Source organism: Paramisgurnus dabryanus, unplaced genomic scaffold, assembly GCF_030506205.2.
Source record: "Paramisgurnus dabryanus unplaced genomic scaffold, PD_genome_1.1 h2tg000106l_1_89824__unclustered, whole genome shotgun sequence".
Classification (NCBI taxonomy): domain Eukaryota; kingdom Metazoa; phylum Chordata; class Actinopteri; order Cypriniformes; family Cobitidae; genus Paramisgurnus; species Paramisgurnus dabryanus.
The window spans coordinates 63758-73764 of NW_027394065.1; positions in this window are offsets into that span (position 1 = coordinate 63758).

Here is a 10007-nt window from a genome sequence, read left to right on the forward strand (position 1 = left end):
GATGAGTAAATTATGAAAGAATTTTCATTGAACCTATAAAATTCCATCATTTTTTTATTCTTACTATGGGAGTCAATGGTCACTATCTGCTGTGGGTTTACTATCATTCCAAAAAATATTTTCTTTTTGTGTTAATCAGAAAAAAACTAATGCATACAGGTTTAAAACAACACAAGGATGAGTAAATTATGAAAGAATTTTCATTGAACCTATAAAATTCCATCATTTTTTTATTCCTACTATGGGAGTCAATGGTCACTATCTGCTGTGGGTTTACCATCATTCCTCAAAATATTTTCTTTTGTGTTAATCAGAAAAAAACTAATGCATAAATGTTTAAAACAACACGAGGATGAGTAAATTATGAAAGAATTTTCATTGAACCTATAAAAATCCATCATTTTTTTAATCCTACTATGGGAGTCAATGGTCACTATCTGCTGTGGGTTTACCATCATTCCTCAAAATATTTTATTTTGTGTTAATCAGAAAAAAACTAATGCATACAGGTTTAAAACAACACAAGGATGAGTAAATTATGAAAGAATTTTCATTGAACCTATAAAAATCCATCATTTTTTTAATCCTACTATGGGAGTCAATGGTAACTATCTGCTGTGGGTTTACCATCATTCCTCAAAATATTTTATTTTGTGTTAATCAGAAAAAAACTAATGCATAAATGTTTAAAACAACACGAGGATGAGTAAATTATGAAAGAATTTTCATTGAACCTATAAAATTCCATCATTTTTTTATTCCTACTATGGGAGTCAATGGTCACTATCTGCTGTGGGTTTACCATCATTCCTAAAAATATTTTCTTTTTGTGTTAATCAGAAAAAAACTAATGCATACAGGTTTAAAACAACACAAGGATGAGTAAATTATGAAAGAATTTTCATTGAACCTATAAAATTCCATCATTTTTTTATTCCTACTATGGGAGTCAATGGTCACTATCTGCTGTGGGTTTACCATCATTCCTCAAAATATTTTCTTTTGTGTTAATCAGAAAAAAACTAATGCATAAATGTTTAAAATAACACAAGGATGAGTAAATTATGAAAGAATTTTCATTGAACCTATAAAATTCCATAATTTTTTTATTCTTACTATGGGAGTCAATGGTCACTGTCTGCTGTGGGTTTACTATCATTCCTCAAAATATTTTCTTTTGTGTTAATCAGAAAAAAACTAATGCATAAATGTTTAAAACAACACGAGGATGAGTAAATTATGAAAGAATTTTCATTGAACCTATAAAATTCCATCATTTTTTTAATCCTACTATGGGAGTCAATGGTCACTATCTGCTGTGGGTTTACCATCATTCCTCAAAATATTTTATTTTGTGTTAATCAGAAAAAACTAATGTATACAGGTTTAAAATAACACAAGGATGAGTAAATTATGAAAGAATTTTCATTGAACCTATAAAATTCCATCATTTTTTTATTCCCACTATGGGAGTCAATGGTCACTATCTGCTGTGGGTTTACCATCATTCCTAAAAATATTTTCTTTTTGTGTTAATCAGAAAAAAACTAATGCATACAGGTTTAAAACAACACAAGGATGAGTAAATTATGAAAGAATTTTCATTGAACCTATAAAATTCCATCATTTTTTTATTCCCACTATGGGAGTCAATGGTCACTATCTGCTGTGGGTTTACCATCATTCCTAAAAATATTTTCTTTTTGTGTTAATCAGAAAAAAAACAATACATAAATGTTTAAAACAACACGAGGATGAGTAAATTATGAAAGAATTTTCATTGTACCTATAAAATTCCATCATTTTTTTATTCCTACTATGGGAGTCAATGGTCACTATCTGCTGTGGGTTTACCATCATTCCTAAAAATATTTTCTTTTTGTGTTAATCAGAAAAAAACTAATGCATACAGGTTTAAAACAACACAAGGATGAGTAAATTATGAAAGAATTTTCATTGAACCTATAAAATTCCATCATTTTTTTATTCCTACTATGGGAGTCAATGGTCACTATCTGCTGTGGGTTTACCATCATTCCTCAAAATATTTTCTTTTGTGTTAATCAGAAAAAAACTAATGCATACAGGTTTAAAACAACACAAGGATGAGTAAATTATGAAAGAATTTTCATTGAACCTATAAAAATCCATCATTTTTTTAATCCTACTATGGGAGTCAATGGTAACTTTCTGCTGTGGGTTTACCATCATTCCTCAAAATATTTTCTTTTGTGTTAATCAGAAAAAAACTAATGCATAAAGGTTTAAAACAACACAAGGATGAGTAAATTATGAAAGAATTTTCATTGAACCTATAAAATTCCATCATTTTTTTATTCCTACTATGGGAGTCAATGGTCACTATCTGCTGTGGGTTTACCATCATTCCTCAAAATATTTTCTTTTGTGTTAATCAGAAAAAAACTAATGCATAAATGTTTAAAACAACACGAGGATGAGTAAATTATGAAAGAATTTTCATTGTACCTATAAAATTCCATCATTTTTTTATTCCTACTATGGGAGTCAATGGTCACTATCTGCTGTGGGTTTACCATCATTCCTAAAAATATTTTCTTTTTGTGTTAATCAGAAAAAAACTAATGCATACAGGTTTAAAACAACACAAGGATGAGTAAATTATGAAAGAATTTTCATTGAACCTATAAAATTCCATCATTTTTTTATTCCTACTATGGGAGTCAATGGTCACTATCTGCTGTGGGTTTACCATCATTCCTCAAAATATTTTCTTTTGTGTTAATCAGAAAAAAACTAATGCATACAGGTTTAAAACAACACAAGGATGAGTAAATTATGAAAGAATTTTCATTGAACCTATAAAAATCCATCATTTTTTTAATCCTACTATGGGAGTCAATGGTAACTTTCTGCTGTGGGTTTACCATCATTCCTCAAAATATTTTATTTTGTGTTAATCAGAAAAAAACTAATGCATACAGGTTTAAAACAACACAAGGATGAGTAAATTATGAAATAATTTTCATTTAACCTATAAAATTCCATCATTTTTTTATTCCTACTATGGGAGTCAATGGTCACTATCTGCTGTGGGTTTACCATCATTCCTTAAAATATTTTCTTTTGTGTTAATCAGAAAAAAACTAATGCATACAGGTTTAAAACAACACAAGGATGAGTAAATTATGAAAGAATTTTCATTGAACCTATAAAAATCCATCATTTTTTTAATCCTACTATGGGAGTCAATGGTCACTATCTGCTGTGGGTTTACCATCATTCCTCAAAATATTTTCTTTTGTGTTAATCAGAAAAAAACTAATGCTTAAATGTTTAAAACAACACGAGGATGAGTAAATTATGAAAGAATTTTCATTGAACCTATAAAAATCCATCATTTTTTTAATCCTACTATGGGAGTCAATGGTCACTATCTGCTGTGGGTTTACCATCATTCCTCAAAATATTTTATTTTGTGTTAATCAGAAAAAACTAATGTATACAGGTTTAAAATAACACAAGGATGAGTAAATTATGAAAGAATTTTCATTGAACCTATAAAATTCCATCATTTTTTTATTCTTACTATGGGAGTCAATGGTCACTATCTGCTGTGGGTTTACTATCATTCCTCAAAATATTTTCTTTTGTGTTAATCAGAAAAAAACTAATGCATAAATGTTTAAAACAACACGAGGATGAGTAAATTATGAAAGAATTTTCATTGAACCTATAAAATTCCATCATTTTTTTATTCCTACTATGGGAGTCAATGGTCACTATCTGCTGTGGGTTTACCATCATTCCTAAAAATATTTTCTTTTTGTGTTAATCAGAAAAAAACTAATGCATACGGGTTTAAAACAACACAAGGATGAGTAAATTATGAAAGAATTTTCATTGAACCTATAAAATTCCATCATTTTTTTATTCCTACTATGGGAGTCAATGGTCACTATCTGCTGTGGGTTTACCATCATTCCTCAAAATATTTTCTTTTGTGTTAATCAGAAAAAAACTAATGCATACAGGTTTAAAACAACACAAGGATGAGTAAATTATGAAAGAATTTTCATTGAACCTATAAAAATCCATCATTTTTTTAATCCTACTATGGGAGTCAATGGTAACTTTCTGCTGTGGGTTTACCATCATTCCTCAAAATATTTTATTTTGTGTTAATCAGAAAAAAACTAATGCATACAGGTTTAAAACAACACAAGGATGAGTAAATTATGAAATAATATTCATTTAACCTATAAAATTCCATCATTTTTTTATTCCTACTATGGGAGTCAATGGTCACTATCTGCTGTGGGTTTACCATCATTCCAAAAAATATTTTCTTTTTGTGTTAATCAGAAAAAAACTAATGCATACAGGTTTAAAACAACACAAGGATGAGTAAATTATGAAAGAATTTTCATTGAACCTATAAAATTCCATCATTTTTTTATTCCTACTATGGGAGTCAATGGTCACTATCTGCTGTGGGTTTACCATCATTCCTCAAAATATTTTCTTTTGTGTTAATCAGAAAAAAAATAATGCATACAGGTTTAAAACAACACAAGGATGAGTAAATTATGAAAGAATTTTCATTGAACCTATAAAAATCCATCATTTTTTTAATCCTACTATGGGAGTCAATGGTAACTTTCTGCTGTGGGTTTACCATCATTTCTCAAAATATTTTCTTTTGTGTTAATCAGAAAAAAACTAATGCATACAGGTTTAAAACAACACAAGGATGAGTAAATTATGAAAGAATTTTCATTGAACCTATAAAATTCCATCATTTTTTTATTCCTACTATGGGAGTCAATGGTCACTATCTGCTGTGGGTTTACCATCATTCCTCAAAATATTTTCTTTTGTGTTAATCAGAAAAAAACTAATGCATAAATGTTTAAAACAACACGAGGATGAGTAAATTATGAAAGAATTTTCATTGAACCTATAAAAATCCATCATTTTTTTAATCCTACTATGGGAGTCAATGGTCACTATCTGCTGTGGGTTTACCATCATTCCTCAAAATATTTTATTTTGTGTTAATCAGAAAAAACTAATGTATACAGGTTTAAAATAACACAAGGATGAGTAAATTATGAAAGAATTTTCATTGAACCTATAAAATTCCATCATTTTTTTATTCTTACTATGGGAGTCAATGGTCACTATCTGCTGTGGGTTTACTATCATTCCTCAAAATATTTTCTTTTGTGTTAATCAGAAAAAAACTAATGCATAAATGTTTAAAACAACACGAGGATGAGTAAATTATGAAAGAATTTTCATTGAACCTATAAAATTCCATCATTTTTTTATTCCTACTATGGGAGTCAATGGTCACTATCTGCTGTGGGTTTACCATCATTCCTAAAAATATTTTCTTTTTGTGTTAATCAGAAAAAAACTAATGCATACAGGTTTAAAACAACACAAGGATGAGTAAATTATGAAAGAATTTTCATTGAACCTATAAAATTCCATCATTTTTTTATTCCTACTATGGGAGTCAATGGTCACTATCTGCTGTGGGTTTACCATCATTCCTCAAAATATTTTCTTTTGTGTTAATCAGAAAAAAACTAATGCATACAGGTTTAAAACAACACAAGGATGAGTAAATTATGAAATAATTTTCATTTAACCTATAAAATTCCATCATTTTTTTATTCCTACTATGGGAGTCAATGGTCACTATCTGCTGTGGGTTTACCATCATTCCAAAAAATATTTTCTTTTTGTGTTAATCAGAAAAAAACTAATGCATACAGGTTTAAAACAACACAAGGATGAGTAAATTATGAAAGAATTTTCATTGAACCTATAAAATTCCATCATTTTTTTATTCCTACTATGGGAGTCAATGGTCACTATCTGCTGTGGGTTTACCATCATTCCTCAAAATATTTTCTTTTGTGTTAATCAGAAAAAAACTAATGCATACAGGTTTAAAACAACACAAGGATGAGTAAATTATGAAAGAATTTTCATTGAACCTATAAAAATCCATCATTTTTTTAATCCTACTATGGGAGTCAATGGTAACTTTCTGCTGTGGGTTTACCATCATTCCTCAAAATATTTTCTTTTGTGTTAATCAGACAAAAACTAATGCATACAGGTTTAAAACAACACAAGGATGAGTAAATTATGAAAGAATTTTCATTGAACCTATAAAATTCCATCATTTTTTTATTCCTACTATGGGAGTCAATGGTCACTATCTGCTGTGGGTTTACCATCATTCCTCAAAATATTTTCTTTTGTGTTAATCAGAAAAAAACTAATGCATAAATGTTTAAAACAACACGAGGATGAGTAAATTATGAAAGAATTTTCATTGAACCTATAAAAATCCATCATTTTTTTAATCCTACTATGGGAGTCAATGGTCACTATCTGCTGTGGGTTTACCATCATTCCTCAAAATATTTTATTTTGTGTTAATCAGAAAAAAACTAATGCATAAATGTTTAAAACAACACGAGGATGAGTAAATTATGAAAGAATTTTCATTGAACCTATAAAAATCCATCATTTTTTTAATCCTACTATGGGAGTCAATGGTCACTATCTGCTGTGGGTTTACCATCATTCCTCAAAATATTTTATTTTGTGTTAATCAGAAAAAAACTAATGCATAAATGTTTAAAACAACACGAGGATGAGTAAATTATAAAAGAATTTTCATTGAACCTATAAAATTCCATCATTTTTTTATTCCTACTATGGGAGTCAATGGTCACTATCTGCTGTGGGTTTACCATCATTCCTAAAAATATTTTCTTTTTGTGTTAATCAGAAAAAAACTAATGCATACAGGTTTAAAACAACACAAGGATGAGTAAATTATGAAAGAATTTTCATTGAACCTATAAAATTCCATCATTTTTTTATTCCTACTATGGGAGTCAATGGTCACTATCTGCTGTGGGTTTACCATCATTCCTCAAAATATTTTCTTTTGTGTTAATCAGAAAAAAACCAATGCATACAGGTTTAAAATAACACAAGGATGAGTAAATTATGAAAGAATTTTCATTGAACCTATAAAATTCCATCATTTTTTTATTCTTACTATGGGAGTCAATGGTCACTGTCTGCTGTGGGTTTACTATCATTCCTCAAAATATTTTCTTTTGTGTTAATCAGAAAAAAACTAATGCATAAATGTTTAAAACAACACGAGGATGAGTAAATTATGAAAGAATTTTCATTGAACCTATAAAATTCCATCATTTTTTATTCCTACTATGGGAGTCAATGGTCACTATCTGCTGTGGGTTTACCATCATTCCTAAAAATATTTTCTTTTTGTGTTAATCAGAAAAAAACTAATGCATACAGGTTTAAAACAACACAAGGATGAGTAAATTATGAAAGAATTTTCATTGAACCTATAAAAATCCATCATTTTTTTAATCCTACTATGGGAGTCAATGGTAACTTTCTGCTGTGGGTTTACCATCATTCCTCAAAATATTTTCTTTTGTGTTAATCAGACAAAAACTAATGCATACAGGTTTAAAACAACACAAGGATGAGTAAATTATGAAAGAATTTTCATTGAACCTATAAAATTCCATCATTTTTTTATTCCTACTATGGGAGTCAATGGTCACTATCTGCTGTGGGTTTACCATCATTTCTCAAAATATTTTCTTTTGTGTTAATCAGAAAAAAACTAATGCATAAATGTTTAAAACAACACGAGGATGAGTAAATTATGAAAGAATTTTCATTGAACCTATAAAAATCCATCATTTTTTTAATCCTACTATGGGAGTCAATGGTCACTATCTGCTGTGGGTTTACCATCATTCCTCAAAATATTTTATTTTGTGTTAATCAGAAAAAAACTAATGCATAAATGTTTAAAACAACACGAGGATGAGTAAATTATGAAAGAATTTTCATTGAACCTATAAAAATCCATCATTTTTTTAATCCTACTATGGGAGTCAATGGTCACTATCTGCTGTGGGTTTACCATCATTCCTCAAAATATTTTATTTTGTGTTAATCAGAAAAAAACTAATGCATAAATGTTTAAAACAACACGAGGATGAGTAAATTATGAAAGAATTTTCATTGAACCTATAAAATTCCATCATTTTTTTATTCCTACTATGGGAGTCAATGGTCACTATCTGCTGTGGGTTTACCATCATTCCTAAAAATATTTTCTTTTTGTGTTAATCAGAAAAAAACTAATGCATACAGGTTTAAAACAACACAAGGATGAGTAAATTATGAAAGAATTTTCATTGAACCTATAAAATTCCATCATTTTTTTATTCCTACTATGGGAGTCAATGGTCACTATCTGCTGTGGGTTTACCATCATTCCTCAAAATATTTTCTTTTGTGTTAATCAGAAAAAAACCAATGCATACAGGTTTAAAATAACACAAGGATGAGTAAATTATGAAAGAATTTTCATTGAACCTATAAAATTCCATCATTTTTTTATTCTTACTATGGGAGTCAATGGTCACTGTCTGCTGTGGGTTTACTATCATTCCTCAAAATATTTTCTTTTGTGTTAATCAGAAAAAAACTAATGCATAAATGTTTAAAACAACACGAGGATGAGTAAATTATGAAAGAATTTTCATTGAACCTATAAAATTCCATCATTTTTTATTCCTACTATGGGAGTCAATGGTCACTATCTGCTGTGGGTTTACCATCATTCCTAAAAATATTTTCTTTTTGTGTTAATCAGAAAAAAACTAATGCATACAGGTTTAAAACAACACAAGGATGAGTAAATTATGAAAGAATTTTCATTGAACCTATAAAATTCCATAATTTTTTTATTCCTACTATGGGAGTCAATGGTCACGATCTGCTGTGGGTTTACCATCATTCCTCAAAATATTTTATTTTGTGTTAATCAGAAAAAAACTAATGCATACAGGTTTAAAACAACACAAGGATGAGTAAATTATGAAATAATTTTCATTTAACCTATATAATTCCATCATTTTTTTATTCCTACTATGGGAGTCAATGGTCACTATCTGCTGTGGGTTTACCATCATTCCAAAAAATATTTTCTTTTTGTGTTAATCAGAAAAAAACTAATGCATACAGGTTTAAAACAACACAAGGATGAGTAAATTATGAAAGAATTTTCATTGAACCTATAAAATTCCATCATTTTTTTATTCCTACTATGGGAGTCAATGGTCACTATCTGCTGTGGGTTTACCATCATTCCTCAAAATATTTTCTTTTGTGTTAATCAGAAAAAAACTAACGCATACAGGTTTAAAACAACACAAGGATGAGTAAATTATGAAAGAATTTTCATTGAACCTATAAAAATCCATCATTTTTTTAATCCTACTATGGGAGTCAATGGTAACTTTCTGCTGTGGGTTTACCATCATTCCTCAAAATATTTTCTTTTGTGTTAATCAGACAAAAACTAATGCATACAGGTTTAAAACAACACAAGGATGAGTAAATTATGAAAGAATTTTCATTGAACCTATAAAATTCCATCATTTTTTTATTCCTACTATGGGAGTCAATGGTCACTATCTGCTGTGGGTTTACCATCATTCCTCAAAATATTTTCTTTTGTGTTAATCAGAAAAAAACTAATGCATACAGGTTTAAAACAACACAAGGATGAGTAAATTATGAAAGAATTTTCATTGAACCTATAAAAATCCATCATTTTTTTAATCCTACTATGGGAGTCAATGGTAACTTTCTGCTGTGGGTTTACCATCATTTCTCAAAATATTTTCTTTTGTGTTAATCAGAAAAAAACTATTGCATACAGGTTTAAAACAACACAAGGATGAGTAAATTATGAAAGAATTTTCATTGAACCTATAAAATTCCATCATTTTTTTATTCCTACTATGGGAGTCAATGGTCACTATCTGCTGTGGGTTTACCATCATTCCTCAAAATATTTTCTTTTGTGTTAATCAGAAAAAAACTAATGCATAAATGTTTAAAACAACACGAGGATGAGTAAATTATGAAAGAAT